The 19361-nt window shown below is 38.0% G+C and overlaps 1 protein-coding gene across 1 annotated transcript in view; it reads right to left on the minus strand.

The window, feature by feature from the left end:
- The window catches only part of FBXL4 (F-box and leucine rich repeat protein 4), a 63137-nt gene extending 55016 nt beyond the window's left edge, over window positions 1–8121 (minus strand). The window contains exon 1 of the mRNA XM_072965644.1: window positions 7987–8121. The gene's annotated coding sequence lies outside the window, so the exon portion shown is untranslated. The remainder of the gene's footprint in view (window positions 1–7986) is intronic.
- Between the last annotated feature and the right edge of the window lie 11240 nt (window positions 8122–19361).

The following is a 19361-nucleotide window of genomic DNA, read 5'->3' on the forward strand; positions in this document are numbered from 1 at the left end:
GGGAAAATTTTGAAACCAAAGAGGTAAACCAGACCCCTATCTCTTCTGGAAATCAAAGTAGGCCTCAAAAATATAAAAAGTACGGAAAGTGGCGGGCTGTTCAAAACATCTCCTGAGTTAATGAGCAAATGGCGAGGACTGAGCAAGAAGTGCCTAACAAGTCAAAGTAGGAATGAACTTGTCAGAAAATGAAGGATGAGATTTAGAACCAATTTAACCCAGGAACTGACAATGGTTAATTCTGCAGAACATTTTATTTCTTCTCTTTCTTTCCTGGACTTTAACAAGCATATCTAAACTTATAAAAAATTGCATAAACAATCTTTAGTAGCAAGAAAACAGAATTAAGGAGCCAATGTTGAAAAAAAAAACTGTAGGAACTAGAGGATAAGTGAATGGTGACTTTCTGACACAGCAGATCTGGAAAACTTCCTACTCAAGATACTCTCACAAGTGACAAAGAAGGACATGTTTCTAATTACACAGGTATGATACTACAAAGTACCTTACTTACAAATGCCAAACATGCTGTATTATCTCTATTTTACGTTTTTCTTAATTGTTTAATGATGGTGAAGAATAAAGATGGTGAATGGGAAGAACTATAAATTAGAATAACCCTAAACCTTTAGCAGACAGACACACAATGTGTATTTAACTAAAACTTAAGAGTATTAAAAATTAGAAATATCTGGTTGAGGATAATTTTAATGGACTCATAGAAGAGAGAAAAAAATCTCTTTGTAGCTATTAAAACCATAAAGTAAATGTGAATTTATTTTAGCCAAATACTAGCTATACATTTGTACATTAAAATAAAGACCATTTTACCTAATAAAAATATTTTGAATTTAGTTAGCTTTCCTAACAAAAATCCAAGTACAAGATCATAGGTATGTCACTGCTAGCCATTCAAGCTAAAAGAGCAATTAACTAAAATGGCATAATACTGTTAAATTAACTTTGGAGTATGCTTTACATTTCTAAATATGTACTCCATTTTAAGTGTACCGTTCAATGAGTTTTCACAAAGACATACCAATGCAACCACTACCAGGAGCAAGATATAGAATATTTCTGTCCTCCCAATCACCCACTCATTCCCTGTACCAGGGAAAAACTGATCTGCTTGCTGTCATTATAAATCATACTGTTCTTTATTCTAGAGTTACATATAAGCGAAATATGTATTACTTTTGTGTCTAATTTATTTTGCTTAGCATCACTGAGATTTATTCCTGTTGTTATGTGTATCAGTAATTTGTTCCTTTATTGCTGAATCATCTGTATTAAATGGACATATTCATTCACCTGTTGATAGACATCTGGGTTATTTCTAGGGCCAAAATGTTTCCAAAATAGCTATAGCATTTTACATTTCCACCAGCAATATATGACAGTTCTAGTGGCTCCACATCTTCACCAATAGTTAATATTGTCAGTATGTAGCCGTTCCAGTGAGCAGGTGGCGATATTCTATGGTTTTAGTTTGCATTTCTCAATTAACTAGTAATGACACGAGCATCTTTCCATGTCATTATTTGCCATTTGTATCTTCTTTAGTGAAACGTCTTTTTTTAACCAAATAATTTTTTTGCCTTCTTATTATTTATTGAGTTGTAAGAGTTCTTTATAACATTCTAGACACAATCTTTATCAGAGATATGCTTTGCTTTTTTTTTTAAACTTTTTTTATTGAGTTATAGTCATTTTACAATGTTGTGTCAATTTCCAGTGTAGAGCACAATTTTTCAGTTATACATGAATATACATATATTCATTGTTACATTTTTTTCGCTGTGAGCTACCACAAGATCTTATATATATTTCCCTGTGCTATACAGTATAATCTTGTTTATCTATTCTATATATGCAAATATTTTCTCCCAGTCTGTCACTTGCCTTTTTATCTATTTGATAGTATCTTTTAAAGAGAAAAGTTTTCAATTTTTAAAACCAATCTATTATTTTTTCCTTTCATGATATACTTTTGTGTGTCTTAGCAAACATTTTAACAGTACTTTCAAAAGAATAAACCCTAAGACAGATAGTATTTAATATCTTAAATCTGGGAACAGTTTAATACAGATTAATCAAATTTTAAGATGATGTCAAATTGGATGCTACAAATACTTCCAGGGGGAATACAAAATGGTATAGCTACTTTGGGATAGTTTGGCAATTTATTAAAAAGTTTAACATACCCTTACCAAACCATCCAGCAATACCACTCCTAGTATTTACCCAAGTGTACTGAAAACCTATATTCAAACAAAAACCTGTACACAAATGTTTGTAACAGATTTATTCATAGTCATTCCAATCTGGAAGGATCCAAGATGTCCTACAACAGGCAAATGGATAAACAGTGGTGCATCTATCCAATGAAATACTACTCAGTAATAACAAGGAATAAATCACTCATTCAGGCATTAGTAGAGACGACTCTCACTATGCATTTTCTAAGTGAAAGAAGACACAAAGGCTACATATTGTTTAACTTTATGTATATGATATTCTGGAAGAGGAACATCATAGGTAAGGAAAACAGATCAGTGGTTACCAGGGAGTTAGGGGAGAAGATGGGGTTGACTCCAATGGCTATACAGGGTCCACACAAAGGAATTCTTAGGGCAATGGAACAGTTCTATATGCTTCTGTTATCAGTCTTTGTTTTGGACCAAGACAGTCAAGTTGGAGATTTGATACCCCAGAACTGGCCCGTTTATGGGCATACTAGCTTATTAGTCTGTTCTTGACCAACAAATCCTGAAAGGACAATTATCTACTAGTTGGCATGTCCTGCCCATTCATCATGCCCAGGGCAAAGCCAGATCTCAGAGCTCCAGCCACTCACCTGGCCTTAGGGAACCACCTGTCCAGAAGTGACCTTCATGACTTTAGAGAGATTCCCAACCCGAAACAAATTAGTCATTACAGATCTGCATTTATATATACAAGTCAAATTAGCCATTTTAAAGACAGAGGAACAACTTGGGCAATTAGAGCAAATGGTCGCCAATAAAAGTTAATGCAAAAAACAGAACAGTTTTAAAATAATAACTTTTCTCTTCAATGTGAATTAATAGGATATAGTTCCCAAAAATAAGTAAAAGCTAATTTTTAAAAAATTTTAAAGTTATTGGAAATTAAAATCATGGTGGTCAAAATAAATTTAAAACGTAAATGAAAAGAATAAGTAACCTGTAACACAGACGCAAGAGACCTATCTACATAAAGTGAATTCAAGAAGAGACTGAAGGACACGCAAGTATAGTTCCCATAGTTCTTCTTAAAAATATTACTCAAGAAAGTATTCCAGTCAAAAACAAATGAATTAAAGTAAGTAATTTTTAAAAGGGGAAGACATAATATACAAGTAACCAGTGACCTTATAGTTGCAGTACTGGTAAAGTTGAAAAGTATGGGTAGGGAGAAAAACAGAAGACAAGTGATGTAAAAAGGAAATCAAATCAACAGAACCAAGAATATGAGGAAGGCAAGGAGTCAAGGAGGTATGAGGGCAACAGAAAGTCCATTCTAGATGGTTTTAGAATTTCCAAACTTGCAGGGGAGAAAAAAGTAAATATGAAGAGGTTAAATTTTCCAATTTAAAAATAAGCCCTTTTGCACAGGGATCCTGGTAATGGAGTGATTCTGAATCTTGACTGGTGACTATATACATAAAAATTTCAGGAAACACACACACACACACACACACAAATGCATGTAAAACTGAAGAAATCTGAGTAATATGCGTAGACTGTAGCAATGTCAATATCCTGGGTGTAATATTGTGCTATAGTTAGGCAAGATGTAGCCACACAAAGAAACTGCGTGAAGTATACACAGGATTTCTTTGTTTTATTTCTTTTAAATAATGTTAATCTGTAATTATCTTTTTTTTTAAGTTTTTTAACAATGCCAAAAATAAATAAACAAACGCAAACTTGCAAATTGGGAGTGGGGAATGGCCGGAAGGAAAAATAAAATACTAGCTAAATGATGTTTGATATTTATAAGAGAGACAAGTAAAGCAAAATGATATAGAATAACTGAAATATATGGGCAATCAAGATCTATCTAGAGCACACAAAACTGTCAGAGATGGCAACAGTAGTATCAGACAACATAGACTTCAAGGCAGCAATAATTAAACAGAGCAAAAAATTGTATATTTTGTAAGATTAAAATCCACTAAGAACAAACACAGCAATCTATAAGGACGAATCCAATCAAATTCATAGACACAGTAGGAGACTAACATATTTTGATTAATGATTTGGCAGTTTTGAGAAAGTAATAAGGGTCTAGTACAATAAATGTGTCACACCAAAAAACAAGGAAAGAATAGTTTACCAAACATGCTTTGGGAAAATGTCCATACATTTAGAACAGTAAATTTAGAATACAGTTGGTCCTTGAACAACATGGGGTTTAGAAGCACTGACCCTCTGTGCAGTTGAAAATCCATGTATAACCTATAGTTGGCCCTGCATATATACATGGTTCTTCCTTATCCTCAGTTCCACATCTGCAGTCAATCAGTAGTGGATTGTGCAGTACTGAGCATTTACTGTTGGAAAAAATCCACATATATGTGGACTCTTACAGTTCAAAACCATGTTATTCAAGCGTCAAATGTATTATCAAAGCAACCAATTTTTTTTCAATAAAAATATATAACAGAAAATAGCCAATAAGAGAATACATACAGAGTACTTTAATGATCTTGGAGTGGAAACTCAAGATCCCGTAAAGAAAGAGAAAACAAAACTGACAACATATATATTAAAAGATTTCTATATGGCAAAAGCTCCCAGAATCAGCATGTAAAGAATAGATGAAAAAATACTAGCAAATGGTGTACCAAGTCATTGATAGCCACGACACATAAAGAGCTATTACAAATCAATAAGAAAAAGATTACTTCATTAGAAAACTAAGCAAAGAATATGAAAAGGTGAGTAACAAAAGAATACAAATGTCTAATAAACATTTAGATATTCAACTCCAATAAGTAAAGAAATGCAAAACTGAAACAGTAAAAAATATTACCTTTTATCCATAAAATTACTAAAATGTAGAAAATGATCAGATCATCTTAGCAGAGATTATTTGGGGACAATTCTCCATAGGTCTCTCACATTTCTGCACATCTTAAAAGCAGGGGCACTGATAATCTCTGTTCCAGACTATCTTTTCAAGGGTATTTATACAGCAAACATGGTTAGCAGATAGAGAGGTCTCCCTCTGGAGTAAAGGGCAGGTTTGTTTACTATCCAACATAATAAAGATAATGCCTCTTTCTAGGGCAAAGGTTAGATAGGGCTACCTGCAACCTATTATGAAAGGGTCAGGTTCCTTAAGCTCAAGGTTCCTCTCCTGTAATGCAATCTACTGTATGTGCTAGAATCACCTGGCCCTCGTCACATCACCCCATGGAAATCAGGCTTCAAGGTAGTAACACAAGAAAAGGATGATCCTCTGCCTACTGTTACTGCTGTGCTTTGTCTCTGAACCAGGAGTCTCATGTCTTCTGCCACCATCCATGAGATTGTTAGCTAGAAAGTAGGGTAAAACTCAGCCTTGACAATTCCTGGCAATGATACAGCAACAGCAGCAGCTTTCTGATAAACTGTATAAATTTACTCTTACAATAATCTTTTTAAGAGAAACATAGAACAATCTATCATAATTTAAAACATATTTATCCTTTGACCCAGCAATTCCACGTCTAAGCATTCACACTAAGGAATTAACGAATGTGCATATGTACATATACATATATATATAATACACACACACACACACACACACACAAATACACACAAAAAATGACCCCTGAGACTTTGTTTCTAATAGAAATAAATTTGGAATGGCCTAAATACCAACAGTGGATTGGTTAAATAAATTCTGGACTATTCCTACAATGAAATATCAAAAACACTTTAAAGAGATAAGGTTATATGCACTGACACTGAAAGATGTTCATCAATTATTACTAACTGGAAGTTACTGAAAATTATATATAGTACACTACCACTTGTGAAACACACATAGACTTACACACATGTATTTTCAATGTCTGGAAGGAGAAGCAACAAGAGAAAGGCAAGCTAAAATAATACTTGCAAGAAGAGGCAAGAAACTTCAAGGTGAGGGTGGCATGGGGAGGAAGGAGCAAAAAAAAAAAATCAACTTATGCCCACTATTTGAATTACCAGACATCAAAACACATTATAAAGCTACAGTAATAAGAGAAGCATGGTAGCAGCATAGGAAGCTAGAGATCAGTAGTTTAGAAAACAACAGTTTAGAAAAACAACAGTATATAAAAATCAGGCAGGGCCTAAAATAAATATAGTATTTGTCATCAGCAGGGAAAAACAGAATTCAACAAATGGGGACTCTGGCTAACAACTATGAGAATAAAAAGAGTCTTACTTCCTTTCTTACACTAAAATATAGTTGTGGTCAGTTAAATATTTAAACATGAAGAATAAGATCACTAAAAGTACTAGAAGAAAATAGAGGTGGATATTTATACACAATTCATGTGGCAAAAGGTCTTTCTTAAGAGGATATCAGAGTTGGATCCATGCTGATCACAGCAGAATTTAAGAGGATGAGGCAATGAGACTAACCCAGTAAAGAAAGAAGGGACAGTTTTTATTAACTGGCCACATTTAGAAATAAAAGAAAAACAGCAACATTTTAAGATGCCATTGTACAGAGGAGTAAAATTGCATTACTGGACCATGGAGTTAGTAAAAAGGACTAAACATCTTACACTGAGCTGACCTCTCTGATTTTCAAGTCCATAACAGAAGGGACGAGCATGAAAATGCAGGGCTCAGAAAAGTAACATTTGGGACTGCAGTTAAAAAAAAGAAAAGAAAAGAAAAACAATGGAACTTAGAAAGAATTGTGGAAAGAATCCAATTCAACGAACAATTCAAATGAACACAGAGTGCCTACTATGGGGTGATGCATACTGTCACTAGAAAGACAAGAACACTGTCCCTTCCCCCAAGAACTTAGTATCTAATAAACGACCACGGAAGCGTTGATGTATCAGGAAAATCCCCCTCTACTCAACCATCAGGTACAATATGTAATATAGGACAACAGAGGCATGGAGTGATCTTTTAGGAAAAAAAAAAGAAATGTACCTATATTATGAACTTAAGAAACTGAGGAGTGCAGGCCAATAAACAGTAAAGACAGTGTGTGTCCTCTAACAGACCAGAAGCAAGATCCTCGCAACCGGTGTGACTGAGACCTCCAGGGCATAACGCCAGACAGGGTATCCTACCAACGCAACAACCTGATCACAGGTTTTTATCATCTTGACTTTCTAATTATTTGTATATTTTAATTAGTGAATGCATCCGAGCCTTCCTGGCAATGAGCTTTTGGGAAACCTCAAGGAAACCCAAAACCACTCCCACTGCAAACATGTTCACAAGGAGGCCAAGTGGATGCTCATCATCACACTGTACTCCAAGGATAGCCTAAACATAGACACAGGGCTGCTGCCGGCTATCTTGTGGCAGTCCTGAATAAGGACATGGGCCTGGTTAGGCAAAAACCATTGGGTGCCAGAGAGAAATCAGGGCAGCACGCGCAGGAGCAACAAGTACACAGGCGGGCAGGTGGCCGACTCAAAGCTGCAGGGTCAGCACTACCCGCCAACCCCGCGGTGTAAACAACCCTGCGCCGCGCGCAAGGGCCGACGTCTCACGCCCCGCAGACAGGCTGGCGCAGAGAAGCAGGGCCCGAGGTAGCTGAACTGTCTGCAGGGTCCCCAGCAAGCCCCACAAGCGCAGCGCAGGCGGCGGGGAAGGGAAGGCCGGGGCGGGGGCCTCTGCCGGACGCCCGGGCTCCCCGAAGCGCGGCGCCCCGCCCGGGCCTGGCCCAGCCCCAGCGCCGAAAAAGGAAGACGGAGACCCGCAGGAGGGAGAAGCAAAGGAAGGGCCGTACCCTGCAGGAGAGGCGCGCGCCGTGGGCTTCACCAGCGACCAGGCGGCGCCGGGACGCCGGGGCTCGTGGGCGGATCCCAGGCTCCCGCGCTGCGGCGCGACTGCGGCAAGCCCGGCCCAGCGCGACCCGGAAGGAAGACGCACAGGCCGCGAGGCGGGGCGGGGCCAAGGTTGGGGCGGGGCTACGGCGGCGTCTGGACCGCCCTCTCCTAGGCCGAGGGGAGGGGCTTCCTGCTGTCTTCCGAGCCCCAGTCGTACCCTATAAATTGCCAGTTACTCCCCAGCCGGCAGTGGTTGCAAATCTACTGTGGAAATAACCCCTGCCTCTCTTTGGCCTGCCATCTGTAGTGTAGTCCTGCTAGGCTTCTTCAGTCAGAGTTGATGGATCAGGGGATGCATAGGGATTACGGGTGGTAAGATTCTCAGAGGAAAAGTGAAAGAAGTTAGAGGCGCTCTAAAGGCTTAATTTACCGAGTTTGCGAACCTCTTCTGCCCCAGATACAAATATTTCTGCAGGTTCATCTCCCTCCCAACATTCCGAAGCCCGTGATCATTACCTCTGTTGAAGAAGATGCTCTCACAGTCTCCCTTAATCATTTTTTAATTATTTTCAGTAGATAACAATATTACCTTTTTTTAGTTTGCATGTTATCTCATCACAAGGTTTTCATTAAGATGGAAAATATTCAATAATGAAGAAATGTTGAACTACACATTACTTGCTATTTAATTGCCTAAAAAGCAAAATAATATGGGTGATTATAAATTACCTACATGAAGTGAGCTAATGTATGATGTGCAGTATAAATTGTATACAAAAATGAAAAAAATTTAAAGGAATTGAAGCTTAATCCCCATCCCACCCTCAACTCCCCCTGAGTGTGGCCAGCACTTGGTGACTTGCTTCCAAAGAACATGGGAAGGAGGGAGAAGTAGCTTTATTGTGGAGAAACCTGGGAAACACAACCTTGGCCAGATGGAAGTTAACACCATTAATGATAAGCCAAGTTGATAGCATGATATGATGTGATAAGAAGGGTACTTCATCTCTGTGATATTCTTCCTCAAAACCCTTAAACACAGTCTAACCTTGAGAAAACACTAGAAATCCCAAGTATCCTATTAAAAAAGAAAAAAAAACCTGAAGAAATTGCCAGCTTAACGAAAAGAAAAACAAACAAACAAGGAAAAACTGAGAAATTGTCACAGACCAGAGCCCCTTCCCTTAGAAGACAGGACCACTAAATGTAACATGGTGTTTTGAATGGGATCCTGGAGCGTGAAAAGGACGTTAGTGGGAAGACTAGTGATACTGGAATAAAGAGTGGAATAAATTAATAGTGATGTATCAGTGTTGGTTTCTTAGTTGTAATAAATGTACTGTTGTAACATAAAATGTTAACAATAAAGGGAAAACGGTTGAGTGGTATAAGGGAACTCTCTGTACCATCATTGTGACTTTTCTGTCAATCTCAATCTATTCTAAAATAAAGAGTGCATTATAAATAATGAATTAATTTATTAATAAGTAAATAAACTCTTCTATGGTTGCCAGTGAGACTTAATTGTCTTGATGTCTGTAGAGCACTCAAACTCAGTCTTACTAAAATAGTTTCTCATTTCTAATAAAATTTCTAAATAAACTATTCATTGCAGTGTAACATTTATTCAGAAAAAGGCACCAAATATGAGTGCAGAGTTTGATGAAAAATGAACACACCCGTGTATTCACCACTCAGATAAAAAGTAATTACTAGCACTCAGAAACCTACCACTTGCTCTCCTAAATCTACACTTTACTACTCCCCAAAGGTAACTATTATCCTGACTTCTAATACCAGACATGGATTTTGCTAACTTTTGCCCTTATGTAGATGGATTCATACATCATACACTCTTTTGAATCTGGCTTCTTTCTCTCAACATTTGGTTTGGGATAGTTATTCATGTCATTGAGTATAGGGGTAGTTTCTTGAGTTTCTGTTGTATAAACAATCCATAATTTATTTATCTATTCTGCTCCTGATGGACATTGAGCTCTTTTGATTATTACAAGTGATGCTGCTGTGAACATTCTTACTCATATCTTTTGGTACCTATCTTTTGCATGCCCTCCCATAACTTTCCATCTTTTTGGTGTGTAAGAGATGTAGTAGTTGGTGCCATTATTTGTTTCATTCAGTGTTTTTGTTTAGTTTTATTTTTTAAAGACACTTGAAGGGCTGCATGGAAAGTATATAAGTTTATATTTAAGGAAAGGAAGAGTAGGGCAAAGCTCCCTTTCTGTGCCTAGATGAAATTTTGATGATCATTGTTCAATCCATCCTTCTTCCAACCTTCTCTTCTCAAGGGCCATGCCTTTGCCATGCTTTGTTTGCTGGGCAGAAGAGCCAAGGGAGGCCAAGGAAAAGGGTGATACTTATCAGTTTGTGACGGCGCTGATTTAATGGGTGAACTAATGCCTCGCTATTAAATGGAATGTTGTTTGGAGCTGAATAGCATCCCACGCCATAACAGCGCTATTACAAATAAAGAAAGTCCCAACAAAGCTTAATTGTGCATAAAGTCACCAGCTCAGCAAGCTGGTTATGACCCATTCTATGTTAGCTTCAAAAGTTACAATGTTCTACTCAAACAGGGAGGCGGATAGAGAAACCACAGGTTCAAAACTCTTCTTTGTCTGTAACTCTGGAAACAGTCACCATCATACCCTCTGCTATTTTCAAGTGATTTTTCTTTTTTTTACAGTTTTAAAATATTTTTATTGAAGTATATTCAGTTTACAATGTTGTGTCAATTTCTGTTGTACAGCACAATACTTCAGTCATATAGGAACATACATATATTCGTTTTCATATTCATTTTTCACCATAATTTACTGCAAGATATTGAATATAGTTCCCTGTGCTATACAGTATAAACTTGTTGTTTATCTGTTTTATGTATATTAGTTAGTATCTGCAAATCTTGAACTCCCAGTTTCTTTATCTTAAAAGGAAATGTCTACCAATCATAAAATTTCAAGGCAAGGAATAAGCAGGCAATAAATACTATATCAGAGAGGCAGAGACATCATTCCACACGCTGCTGAGAGGACCCAAAAATGTCTTTACAATGAGCTCCCTTATTTGTCATTGGTTCCCAAATAAGTTCTTCTGTCAAGACCTCTCAGAAGATGCAACTCCTTACATTTCCTATATAACTCAGCTCCAGTAATTTACCCCCCTGTAAAATCTTAAGTTGACTAATTTGGTGGAAAGTGGCATATGGTCAGTAACATTAGTCCAAGGTTTTTAATATGCTAGTGGTCAAAGAGCATGAATAATAGGCAGTAGGAGTGATCTTGTACTTTGTTTAAACCTCTTACAATCTATAAGAAGATTCACTTTAATATTAATCTATCACAAAATTAGTCTAGAAATAGGCACAGCCAATGAGAAGAAAATAAGAATTCAAAACAAGAAGTAAGCCCAAAAGTCATGTAGTCTAAACCCCTTTTTTTACAGATGAGAAAACTGAGGCTTAGAGAGGTTAAGTGACTTCCCCAAATCAATGTGTCATAACTCCCTGTAAAACCTAGTTCTCTGACTTTAAATCCAGAGGTTTTTTTTTAGTGATAGCACATTTTCATTTTATGATTAACAAAAACTTAACTAATCATGATTTTATATTAACATAACCTTGATGAAGTTGAATACAATAGAAGGAAGATTGAACTTGGGAGTAGGAAGCCTTTCTATCCCGCTCTGCTGTGTAAGTGACTCTATGATCTTGGGTAAGTTACAACCTCCCTGAGCTTGCTCTCACTTCTGTGAAGCATGCCTAACTCACAGGCGCTGGAGAGATTTAAAAGAAATCATATCTGTGGAAGCACTTTGTGAGCTATAAAGTAATATGCAAATGTATTAAAATTATTAATATTTATTAAAACGTGTTTGAATATCAGAAATTGAGTCCTTTCAGCACAAAATGTCAGAACAGAACCTTCAAATTCATGCTAGTCTAATCCTTTCCATTGTCACCAGAGGAAAGAAAAGCCTAGAAAAAGTGGGTAATTTACCCAAAGACTTATGGTAAGTTTCTGGCAAAGCCAAAATTTGAATATAGGTCCCTAACTTACAACTTTAATATCTTTGGTTAAGTGAATGCTAATTACAAACAGGTAAGATGGTCTAAAATAACGTGATAAAATTTTAGACAATTTATAATAGGCCTAGAAGGGATATCTTGAAATACTTTTAAAATATATTTTTAAAACATCTTCCCTAACTCACTGTTTGTGCTGTTTTGACATGTACTATTCTTACTTCCTTAGCATGGATCATTTCCTTAAAAATTTAGCATTAATAAGAGATTGTCTAGGGAGGGGGGTGGGAAGAAATAAACTGGGAGTTTGAGATTTGCAGATACTGACTGGTATATATAAAATAGATAAACAAGTTTATACTGTATAGCACAGAGAAATATAGTCAATATCTTGTAGTAGCTCACAGTGAAAAAGAATATGAAAATGAATATATGTATATTCATGTATGACTGAAGCATTGTATTGTACACCAGAAATTGATACAACATTTTAAACTGACTAAACCTCAATAAAAAAATAAATAAAAAATAAAAAGATTGTCAGTGGTCAAGAATAATCCTGAGGTGACTCCACGCCTGGGGTTCTCTGTGATGGATGGAACACACTGCTGGGAAAATGAAGCTTGTGAGCAAGACCTCCAGCCAGCCCAATGAGGCTACCGTCCTTCTCCTTCCTCCTTTTTCCTGTTTTAAGTAGAGATGCTTTTGAAAGAGCTCCTGTGTATCTGCATTAGGCAGATCCCTGTGATCTATTCACCGAGTGGCATGGTAATTGATAGAAAAAAAAGCAAAGATACTCTGTCCATACAGGTAAAGCAAAAGCGATAAGTGACTATCAGAGAGTTTCAATAGTTATGTTTCATATAATTCAAAGCCTTTAATCCCTCACAATTATTGTCTTCAGTGGAAGACTTGAGGGGACTGGATTATTGGGATAAATACTCTGTATTCATTCATTATTTGTGCCCTTGCACAAGTGTTAATATCCCATCCCCACTGTGACATTATATGTGTATTTATTTAAAGGAAAAATAAGAAAATATGATTTCCTGGGATACCTATATCCACTGGAACATAAAGAAGTGTATCCTACTTTTGTTATTGAGCCATATTTTCCCCATCTAGTTCATATAAATAATGTAACATACATAGTAAATACAAATGACTCAAGAATAATTTAAGCGTGTCTTAAAATGAAATTTACAGAAATCGATGAACCTTTATAACAAAGCTTCCTCTGAACCCAGTACCCTTTGATGATGCACTTCCTTCATCCCGCAGTTTTGTATTTCTCGTGGATAGTGTATGAAAGGACCAAGGTAATCTGGCAAGAAGCTCCTTAAAAGTGCATCTTTAAATATCATTATTTGTGATATTGTAACTGTTTGGGATTTTTTGTTTAGACTCCTCAATGCCTTATTGGAAAAAATTCCTCCCTGTCAAAGAAATATAGACAATAAAATTAAAAGTAGCTTTCTTTTTTCTCTCTCTCTTTCTTCTGGTTATGAATTGGTAGAAGGTTTCCAAGTGTTGAGGAGAAATTGACTTTCCTCTTTAATGGATTTCTCAAAATGTTACCAAGGATAAAGTTCCCTATTATACACTATCCTTTTGCTATTTTTTTCCTCTTGCTTACCATTTCAGCCTTTAACGGTGACTGATTGCTTTAAAGTGGGGGTGGGGGGTCTTTCCTCCAAATCAAATGACTCACAAAGCAAGTCACTAAAAGAAGAGGGTGAGAAGCTGGGATGGGCTCTGGCTGCATTCCCCCTTCCACCCACCTCTTGGCCTCCTGCCCCCTGAGAACGCCTGCGGCTTCCCAGACAGCACCAACATCTTGGAGATGCGCCAAACAAGATTTAACAATGGTCAGCTGGAATTGATCTGTTATGGAACCAGGCACTTTATTTACTATTTCCTAAGTAGATTGCTATTCGTGTAGCATTAGACTATTTTATAGGATGAGAGGTCTTGAGCTAATTTCTTATTTGTATGTCCTATTTCCCTAATAATGAATATTTTTCCATAGCCTTTAGTGCGGCTAGAAAGCAAGCTCGAGGCAATCACTCAAGAGTACCTCTTTAGGGAAACAACACAAGCATTTGAAATTCAGAAGAGTGGGTTTTTGAGCTACTTTCTGTGAAGGTCATATTTTGAGGATGGGAGGGGCCACTTCTTCGGTAAGGACAATATCAGTATTTATTCTCCCACTAATCAGAATTTATGTTCATTTAGACTGAGAGTTGGACCTCACATACAAATCGTGTTTGGTGGTTTATTTTATTCCAGTTTTGTCTGTGCCTCCGACTGTAAGTAGGAATCTAAGCAGGCATTCTTTTACAGGGAATGACTGACAAATGCCATTTGTAGTAACAACAGTAAAAGTTGCATATGCCAAAACTTCCCAAACTTTAATGTGCCTATGAATCTCCTCGGAGTCGTCTTAAAATACAGATTCTGATTTAGGGTGGAGCTTGAGTTCTGAACTTACAACAAGCTCTCAGGGGATATGGGTGCTACTGAGCCTTGAACCCCACTTTGAGTAGAAAGCTCCATTTCACTCATGACTATTGTATCTGAATCCTGAAGATTTAGCATGGCCAAGTACCAGTATCTCAACTTTAACTGGAGTCTTGAACAAGGTAGTCCATGGATAAAATCTTGCTACACATGTATGTGACTCCTTTAGATGTCTTTAAATTTCCTTGGGAATAAGGGGAGGTAATCTAGATTCTATTGTCATTTTATTGAAAAGGCAGGTGCAAGAGAAAAATCTATGAGGTGATGGCACAAGTGAGCATCCTTTTAGCCTCAGAAGACTACAGCTGGCCCACCTTGCAAGGTACTTGAGGATGCCAACAGTCAGTATTAGCAGGTTTTGGAGACAGAGTTCAGGCACGTGCAAGACTACATGAGCTGGATGACTTTAGCTTTCTGTGTGTCAAAGTTCTCAACCAGCAATGCCCTGTCCCCAGCTGTTCTGCTCTGGTCTGCTTTTGTTTTTCACCAAGTGCGAGTACAGCACAGAAATGAAGGCATGAGAAAAATATCAGATTTGTTATTCACAGCACCAGCTCCAAGCCCAGACAGCTCCCAAGTGAATCTGAGCAAGGTCTTGCTATGACCTTGTGACCAAAGACTTAATGTTCTCATACCATTAGTGGGCTCTGGCACTTTATCAAACCGGGGATATTGACTAACTACCAGTAATTGCTGATTTATGGGCAAAGTTTTCTCAGCCTTGTTTTCTGTAGGATTCCAATATACCTTCGTCTTCTGGAAATGTGTTGAATCAGTCAGTTCACGTTCTCGGTGAGCTTTGCTGTTGACATATCTAAGCAGAGGACATCTTGCTCTCTACCTGTTGCTGTTGAGATGACCTTGTAGTGCCTTACTTGCCTTAAGTTATCCCTTTAAAAAAACACCCACATTTTCATGCATTCAGGGAAGACAGTTAACAATCTAGAGCATTTGGGAAATAAATGTTATTGTTGTATAATTTTCAAAGCTCTTTACTTAAGCAGGATAAGATAATGATATAACCAGAAGGATTTCTGAAGAGCATCTAGTCCAGGAGGACAAATAGGTTTTTACTTCCAGAGCCATAGGACAGAGGTATGAAGGCAGGTGTGTCTTTTATTTTCCCATCCAGATTTAGTATCAACTCTAACTTCTAATCTTTTCTTTTCTTTTCTTTTTTTCTTTCTTTTCCTTCCCTTTCTCTCTCTCTCTACCCCTGCCCTCTCTCTCTCTTTTTATTATCTGACACCCTCTATCCAGATACACGTACCAACCAGTCCTCAAAATTACAGCTGAGGAAGGGTTAGGGACTTACCAAAGGACCTAGGACAACTCCATCAAGTTTATCTCCCCTTCAAACTTCCTCTACCCCTTATTCCATGACTAACCCACACCTGGAGCTCCCCAGAACCACATCCGTGGCAACCTTCTCCCTCTAGCATTTTTAAAGGGGTCCATATTATGACTGAGTGCTTTGAATCTGAGTCCATGGTCACAGATGATCACGTTACAGCATCCCTTGAATGGTACTATAGAATGCATGTGGCCAAGCCACAGCTCATCATAGTTGGGTACATAAATGTGCCTCTGGCTTCCATTTATATCCTCTTCCAGGATCGAGGCCTCAACACCGCTGTCAGGCACCTCCCTCTCTTTTCACACTTCCTCATTCATTGCATATGGCATCGAGAGGGAGGCAGAGGTTGGTGACAGCACCATTTGAGACCTTATAATATCTTAAAAGCATCCAAGTATAGAAATATATTTTGTCCTGTTTATTTCTGGATTCAGGAGAGTGTTAATTGCCGTCAAGACGTCTAGGGCTGATTTAGATCTCTCCCTGCCAGTGTGACCTTGGCTAAGTTACTTCACCTTTTTGATATTTTGTCAAGTGTGGATAATGGCATCTGCTCCTAAATGTGGTTAATCAAAGATATGCAAAAGAACGTTGCTCTCTCCACAGGAGAGGTTCTAGTCTATATAAACACAAGGAATTATTAAGATACTGATATTTTCAGGCTGAGTTAAGTGTGATTGAATTTTGCACCATTAAATGTGCATGCTCAGTGATTTCGTTATTGGTGGGCTGATTCTTGGTATGTTAATGAAGACCTATGTATAGTTTTCTTGATTAACTCATGGCTCAGGACTTGTTACTTTGAGCACCAAACAAGATTCAGTTTTTTGAGGTGTTGCATCCAATATCTCAATTATTCATCTTAGGAATTAGTATAAAATTAGCACAGATCCCTGTTCATATGGAAATAGATGAGTATGTTAATTGAAATGCCGTTGCTGGAAAAAAATCTTGCATAATGAAAGGATTGATATTAATATCTTTGAATGGAAGATGTATATTATATTGTTACTAAAGAACAATTCATTCATGTGTACTTGTTCTAAACAATTATTTTATGTAGTTTATCTCACTTTCAAAGTAGAAGCTATTCAATATATCTTGCAAATATTTTGAAATAGAAATATGCTCAGACATTTTTTAAGTTAAAGTAAAGCTATGTTAAAACACTGAAAATTTTTTCTTGCTCCTTCTTGTCGTATTTTCTATCGCTTTCCATGTTCAGATTTTCACATTCAGCTGCTGTAAGAGTTTGTCCATTTTTAATCAGAACTGAATAATTAGGGTACACTTCTACCAACTATCCAGATTAAACACTAGGTGTGTGTGATAGCTTGTCATCACTAAAATTCCTTGATTCTCCCAGGTAAGTCCCTTGGAGCCTTTTCTGAAATTAATGGCAAAATTAAGCCCAAATAGTGGGAACAATAATTTATAGAAATGCTGAAGGAAATGAGACACTAATTTACACTGCATGGAAATATATATATATATATGTATTTATACATATGTATATATCTATACACACACATACACATATACCAGACACAAGTCAAGGCCTCTAACCAGTTTTAAATTCCTAAAGTGTATTATACTATATAATAAATATATATCATGTAAGCCTTATTGTAATATTCTAACCTTATTATAATATTTCACCATTTCTTATCACTTGGAAATTTAACTCAGCAAACTTGTATTGAGGATCTTTTATGTGAAAGGCGTTCTGCTAAATGTGGAGGAAATGAACACTAACAAAGACACCACTGTCTAGCCAAGGACATAATCCATGTGAACAAATGTCTTAATCACAAAAAGAGGATTTAAAAGTATTATAAACACAATTCTGCGAAGGCATGAAGTTGGATAGGATGCCACCAAGCACGGCTGCTTAAAGGAGCTGACATGTTTAACTGAGCTAAAAAGATACAATTCCAGGTACAATTTCAGGGATTTCCAGGCAAAGGCAAGGCCACGAAGAAAAGCCTGCAGGGGACAAAAGGCAGGAAGAGTTTTGGGACTGGTGATGGGAAAGAGTTGCCAAGAGCAGCAAGGTCTCTCTCCTAGCTTTCTTCTACCCACAGCACATTGTGATCATTTTACCCCCCTTACACCAACACTGCGAAAATACTGGTTTTGAGCACAAATTGATATGTGAAGAAATTCTAAAACGGAAGCGATTTTCTAGGGAGCACACAGACAGTAATTTCACTGCTTCACGTCACCCAGGATAACTGAGGTTGGCCTTAACTGACACTGTAAACACTGACCAGGGGCTTAAGGGTGCCCAAAAGGAGGAAAGAATCATCCAGTGAGACTGCATTGGCAACCGTCTGACAAGCCAGCGCACGGGGCAAATGGCAGGGATGCGCACAGCCGGCTCCTGGGGTGAGAGGCCGCCGGCTGCGACTGCAAGTCCAGGCCCCAGAACCACATCCTACTCCAGCAGAAACCCGGGTCGTAAAGGAGAGCTGGAGTTGGGGATAAAAACATTGAGCAAGTAGTCCTAAAATGGAAGGGCTTCTCCAGCTATTTCCACTTCAAAATTCTGGGAAGAGGACCCCTAAACATACTACTCATCTACTCATCTGCACAAAGGGCCTGTTCCACTTACTCTGACTGCATAACCAATTACTCCAAAACTTAGTGAAGAAAAACAACAATGTATTATGCTCACAGACTCTGTGGGTCAGGTTTTTGAACAGAGCCTAGTGGGGTCAGCTTGCCTCTGTGCCATGCTTTCTGGGCCTCGGCTGGAGGGCTTCAAAGCTGAGAGCTGGAGTCATCTGGAGGCTCAGTCACTCATATGTCCAGCAGTTAACACTGGCTCTCACCTGGGGACTGGACTTCCTCTCCACTTGGGCTTCTCGGCAAAAAGCTGGTTTAAATTTATTAGAACATGGCGGCAGAGTTCAAAGGGCAAGCATCCTAAAGGACAGAGCCACATGCAGGCCATAAGTTTCTACGCCCTGGCTTTCGAAATGATACATTACTTCTGTCATGTTCTATTTGTGGAAGTGGTTACAAGCTCCTGCCCAAAATCAAGGTTAGAAAACAGAGTCCCCACTGTGGCAGGAAGAATGGCAAGGTTCTGAAAAAAATGTTGATCCAGAAATATTGCTGTAGCCACACCAGCTGAATCTGTCACCGGGCCTTAGGGTACTCATGGAACAATCCTGTGCTCGCTCTGTTTCTGCTTCTCTCCTTCCCTTTCCTATATACCCTTTGTAGCTGTTGCAGTTTCTAGAATAAAAAGAGAAGCAGAGGACTTAACAAGAAGCCTGGGCTCTGCTTAAGGGAATTATTAATAAAGTTTCTTATGGGTTTTCAAAATTCCAACTCAGTATAGATTAATCTTCCTGGAGCACGGGAAGGAAAAATGTATTTAGAGGGGTGGTTTGGGATAAATCAGC

Source organism: Vicugna pacos, chromosome 8 (assembly GCF_048564905.1).
Source record: "Vicugna pacos chromosome 8, VicPac4, whole genome shotgun sequence".
Taxonomy (NCBI): Eukaryota; Metazoa; Chordata; class Mammalia; order Artiodactyla; family Camelidae; genus Vicugna; species Vicugna pacos.